The following is a 6,404-nucleotide window of genomic DNA, read 5'->3' as shown; positions in this document are numbered from 1 at the left end:
ATAAATTTTTCCAGAAACCTTTTAACATTTGGTTGTGCAACACCTTTATTATTTTGTTTCTCAATTCAGAAAACTGTTTTTGGAATTCTGGGGGTATTGATTGCAGGTAGGGTTGGCATGCCTTGTTATCATCCTTGACACATCAACACTTTCCTGTACTGCTTCTTTGAGTCAGAGAAAACTTAGACTCAATAAAAGAATTATATTTAGTTATGAGAAGGGATTATGGTGTAAGGAAAGATCCTCCACTTGGAGAATGATATAATTTCTAATCCTGTGCTTACAGGAAGAACACGGTGGAGTACTTAGGTTAGAGAAGCAGACTTGGATAGGCCATAATTCTAGTTTGTGAGAGGCTATCAGGTGTTTTGATCCCTCAGACAATGATTTAATGCAAAAGTTCTACTATTTTATATGCTCATTTACTAATTAAATTTAATATGAAAATTAAAAGGCACAAATGTTCTTATGTATAAATTATTAACACAAATCTAATAGATAATAACAATGTTAGTGGATATACAAAATCTTATAAACAAAAGAAATCCATTTCATTAGGAATTGATGATCTTTTAACGACACCTTCTGAGAGATGACTAGTTCGAAAAAACTCCAGTGTAAAAACAAAAATGCTCTTTCTCTTGTGTTTGGCTACAGCGAAAACATTGTTTGATTAGAAAAGTTCCCATAATTAGTTAATGATTATGTTAATAATAATTGGCCAAAAACCCAAGTTTTGAATTAAAGGTATTTGGCACTTGCAAAGGCATATCCCAGATTTATTAGGCCCCATTTCCATAAGGCAAATATTACTATTTGTAGTACGACTAATAGTTGTTTTTACTATACATTATTGGTCACACACTGCCAAAAATCTGCACAAGGCAAAGAAGCAGATTGATAAAGATAATGCGAATTTGAAAATAGTATAAAGTGTTTCCCCTCTTGTCATTCAAAATATTGTTGGATTTGAACTAAAAGAGGAACATAAATTTAGCCATTTAGGCAACCCCAAAATGGGTATTTTGGCCAGACAAGGAGTTAAGGATGTCTGAAAGAGATATACTTTGTGACCTTTTGACTATGTTTTTCTTCCCTAAGAAGATCTTCTATGAACCCTCTCTTTGGACAATAATAAAGCTTAAAGTATCCCATTCATTGCCACGTGGTAGAGACCCATTCAGTGAATGAGCATAAATTATTTACTTGTATTCGGTGTTTACACCAAGGATATATATTTTATATAAAAACTTTTATTGCTTAATCGTTATCAAGTGATATATATTGTCATTTTAATTTGTACGTGATTGTTATGATCAACTTGTAGCCTGTTTGGCCAAGCTTCTCCAAGTTGAGAAGTTTTTTTTTTTAAAAAAAATTATTTTTTGTTACAAAATTAAAGTGTTTGGTCAAGCTTTTAGAAGAAAAAAAAGTGTTTTTGAGTAGAAGCAGAAGCAGAAGCAGTTTTGGAGAAATAGAAAAAATTAGTTTCTTCCCAGAAATATTTTTTTGAGAAGCATTTTTGAGAAAAATACACTTAGAAGTACTTTTTAAAAGCTTGGTCAAACAAAAATTGCTGCTTAGAAGTGTTTTTAAAATTAATTAGTCAAACACAAATTACTCTTCACCAAAATTACTTTTGAAAAAATACTTTTGAAAAAAACATTTCTTAAAATAAGCTGATTCCAGCTTGGCGAAACAGGCTATTAGTTCGGTGGAAACATTAGGCTTGATTAAGTACTCTCTAGGGATTTGGATCAAACTCGTCCTTGAACTATGCGAAATCATATAGTTTTGTCATTTGTTAATAGTTGGGGTCATTCATATTCCCGTTCTTATCAAAAGATTTTATTACTATTTTTTTTGTACTAACAACCCCTCAAATACGGGTAATTAGCATTGGAATTCGACAAGTGGTCTGCACGTGGCATAATTAAAAACCTCCTCCCTCTTTACCGGACTTTATCTCTTCTTTTTGTTTTTAGGCAAATTGACCCAACACTTAAACTTATACTCATTTGTCAACTCGTTAAATAAATTTAAATTTTTTCTATTTAGACATTTCTACTTGATGAAATGCCTACTAATAAACACCCCTCCTTGAGAGTGTTCTTCAATCGCTGAGATATTACGAATGTCACAACTTAACATATTATTTTTTGACATCTGTATTTTGCAGATCCCATTAACTAATTAGTAATTAAAATTTTAAAATCAATTCTCATTCTTCTTCTAAACATGGCAACCACACAAAGCAGCCGCCACTTCGGAATTGAGGAGAGTTGCTTTATGACATCTAATTTTTTTTTCTCTTCCTTTATACGATAGCTCCACTAGGATCGTGAAGGAGTTGCTGGTGTCACTAATCCGGCGACTTGTCTCACCGGAATTTCCGGCTACAACCTCTTTCTTATTTTACATTCAGAAAGTTATAATATTCCCTATGTAGAGCGATTCGGAAATCGGAACTCCTTGAAATTAAATATGCCGTCGTATGAACTTTTCCTTTGAAATTGTATCTGCCGTTGTCTGAACTTTTTCCTGCATCAACGAGCTTGCCGGAGTAGTTTTGAGGGCTTGGGAAAGTTTGAAGAGTACCTATTTCTTTCGCAAAAAGAAAAAAGGGTTCCCAAAAATTGTCGGAATGGTTTTGTAGCCATGAAAGCTTGAACGAATAAGAGGTGAAATTAAAGAAAGAAAGATGAAGGGAGGGAGGGGGGTTTAGGAGAGGTGGACGTGACAGAGCAAAGAAGAAACTTTTGTTCTCTTATTTAAACGTACGGTAATTAATAGAGCAGCTTGCAATGTACAGTCACAGCCGGTATTCAGTCGTCAATAGCAAAGAAGAAACTTTTGTTCTCTTATTTAAACGTACGGTAATTAATAAGTAAATATATTTATCTTTTTGTTTCTCATTCTATATCTGGTACTTATCGAAACCTCAAGTAATTGGAATTTGCACTACGGTAAAACTCGTTAAACAGAAAAACGCTACGCTCCTTATTAGGGGTGTGTTTGGAATAAAAGAAAATATTTTTTAATTTTTTCATGTTTTGTTGGATTAAATATTTTAAAAAATATTTTTCTCATCAACTCATTTTTCCTTTAATTGGAGGAAAATGTTTCCCTATCAGAAGGAAAAATATTTTTCAAAACTCCTTCTCAACCTTCCTCACGCTATTCCTCATCCCCACCAACCCACCCCCACCTACCCATCCCACCCCCACCTACCCACCCCACCTCACCCTAAATAAAAATATTATTAATAGTACTTTCTTTTCATGTTATAGATAGATTTTTTTTTTATTTCAACAAAATAAGTATTTTTTTTTCCATTATGTAGAAAAAATATTTTCTTTTATTTCAACAAAAAAATTATTTTTTTCATTTCAACAAAATAAGTATTTTCTTTTCATGATGTAGAAAAAATATTTATTTCAATAAAATGAGTACTTTATTTTCATGTTGTAGAAAGAGTACTTTCTTTTTCAACCCAAAAAAGAGTACTTTCTTTTTAGTTATGGAGTATAAATTTCAACGTTATTTTTGCGTAAAAAAATAAAGCAACACATTAGTTTCTTTGGTTTTGTGTGAATTTTTAGAATAATAATTAAATTCTTGAAGAAAATAGAGTTCTAAATAGTAAATAAATTCTATGTAATTTTACTATTTGTTATCTAGATAAATTTGTCATCTTTATTTCTTTCGGTAAACAAGAAAATAAAGGGAACAGATATTTCGTTAGATCTTAGATTTCTGTTAAAAATTAAAATGTGTTTAGTGTTATGACTAAAAGTGCACCACTTTGTTAAAGTAAATGGACTATTAGTGCTTCATGTGGAAGAATATGTATGACTTTGAGTCTAAAGCCAAAGATAATGTATGTTTTTGGGCTTTTTTCAGTGTTATGACTAAAAGTGCACCACTTTGTTAAAGTAAATAGACTATTAATGCTCAATGTGGAAGAATATGTATGACTTTGAGTCTAAAGTCAAAGAAAATGTATATTTTTGACTTTTTTCAGTGTTATGACTAAAAGTGCACCACTTTGTTAAAGTAAATAGACTATTAATGCTCAATGTGAAAGAATATGTATGACTTTGAGTCTAAAGTCAAAGAAAATGTATATTTTTGGGCTTTTTTTAGTGTTATGATTAAAAGTGCACCACTTTGTTAAAGTAAATGTACTATTAATGCTCCATATAAAAGAATATGTATGATTTTGAATCTAAAGTCAAAAATCACGTATGATTTTGGGCTTTTCTTCGAATTTCACAACGGGGTTTGCTGATATATTGACTGGAATATGCAAAAATAATACTCCATGTTTGGTTTATATTTCTGATAAATATATGCATTTAAGACAAAAGGACAATCTCTTGTAAAGTGATACCTGTTGGATTACAATACTGTTAATATTTCCCTTTATTGATTTGTGGATGGTGACATCGTTTCTTGAATTAATTATTGGCTCTTTAATTTTTCCGGGAAATGCATAGCAGACATTTGAAGCATTTATAAGAGTTGTCATATTAGTTTCACATTTTTCATTAGGAGATTTGCAGTCACGTTCACTAAATTAAGATAAAGTTACATGACTATCAAAATATGCACGCATTCGCTTCAGCCATTGTTTTACTCTCTTTTTTTTTCTATTTTGTCAAATTTTCCTTATTTATATAGTATTTCTTATGGGTTGGTTTTCTTTTTTCTTTTTTAGATCTTGAAGAATTTTTTGGGACATGCTTGATTACATGGTAGAATGTCAATGAGTATCTGAATCAGCAGCTACTCACAACACATGCTATTATGTCAACATATAAATGATTCAGATTCTAAAATTATTCTTCATGTATATGGATTTATTATCATTTATTGGCTGCTAAAACTTCATACTAATATAGCATGAAGTTGTTTCACATTGAAACTAAAACTTCATGCTAATGCATGCTAAAAAAATTTATCCTGCAGTCTACAGTTTTGTCATGAGTTTTATTGGAAACTTCAGTCTAAACATGCTGAAATTATTTAGTTCATTTGCTAAAACTTCAGTTTAAACATGCTAAAGTTATTTAGTTCATTTGCGAAAATTTCAGACTAAACATGCTTAAGTTATTTAGTTCATTTGCTAAAACTTCGGACTAAACATGCTTAAGTTATTTAGTTCATTTGCTAAAATTTCAGACTAAACATGCTTAGGTTATTTAGTTCATTTGCTAAAATTTCATACTAAACATGCTTAGGTTATTTAGTTCATTTGCTAAAATTTCAGACTAAACATGCTTAAGTTTTTTAGTTTATTTGCTAAAACTGCAGACTAAATATACTTAAGTTTTTGTCTTGTAGTATGCAATTTTCTAATGAGTTTTTGCTAATACATGCTGAAGTTATTTAGTTCATTTGCTAAAATTTCAGACAAAACATGCTGAAGTTATTTAGTTCATTTGCTAAAATTTCAGACTAAACAAGCTGAAATTTTTTAGTTCATTTGCTAAAACTTCAGACTAAACATGCTTAAGTTTTTGTCTTGCAGTATGTAATTTTCTAAAAAAAAAATTGCTAATGTATGCTGAAGTTATTTAGTTCATTTGCTAAAATTTCATACCAAAACATGTTGAATTTTTGTAACGCAGTCTACAGTTTTGTCCTGAGTTTTATCCGAAATTTCAGTCTAAACAAACTGAAATTTTTTAGTTTATTTGTTAAAATTTCAGCCTAAACATGCTTAAATTTTTGTCTTGCAGTTTGCCAATAGTCTTTTATTAAAGAAGGGCAAAATCGTCTTTTTAAAATGATTTAAACAAAAAAATGGGTACGAATGCAAACGAAAAAACAAAATAAGTATAAGTTAAAAGGGGGCGACCAAATAGGGTGCCCCATGCAATTTTTACTCTTTTTTATGTGAGTGGAACTCAACATATATTCCCCTTTTAAATGTTCATAGTAGTATTTAAAATCATAATTGCTATTAAGGGGCGTTTTATCATTAGCAAATTTATGTAATTAACATTCTACAATTTACTTTGGTAAAAGTTTATCTCCACCAGATATTTACACCAACTTAATATATTTGACACATGTTTGCATACAGAAGACTAGAGAAATTTCACTTAAATAGGAGCCCACCAAAAATAATTGCTGAATATATATATATATTGTATATAATAAATTTATGATAATTATATATTGGCTAGAAAATGTAAATATGTTTGGTCAAGCAGTCAAATGTGTAACTTCCTCAGTAGACTTTTCTTTGCAAACTATAGTTAACTAATATATAATTTCACATATCAAATCATTAAATTACGACAAACAGATATGATTTGTGCAAATATTTAATGCAAATAAATATTTTATTATTTACTATATAAATCTTGATAAGTAATGATTTAATTTTGTTTTTG

Source organism: Nicotiana tomentosiformis, chromosome 8 (assembly GCF_000390325.3).
Source record: "Nicotiana tomentosiformis chromosome 8, ASM39032v3, whole genome shotgun sequence".
NCBI classification, from domain to species: Eukaryota; Viridiplantae; Streptophyta; class Magnoliopsida; order Solanales; family Solanaceae; genus Nicotiana; species Nicotiana tomentosiformis.
Note: the sequence above shows the minus strand (reverse complement) of the source record.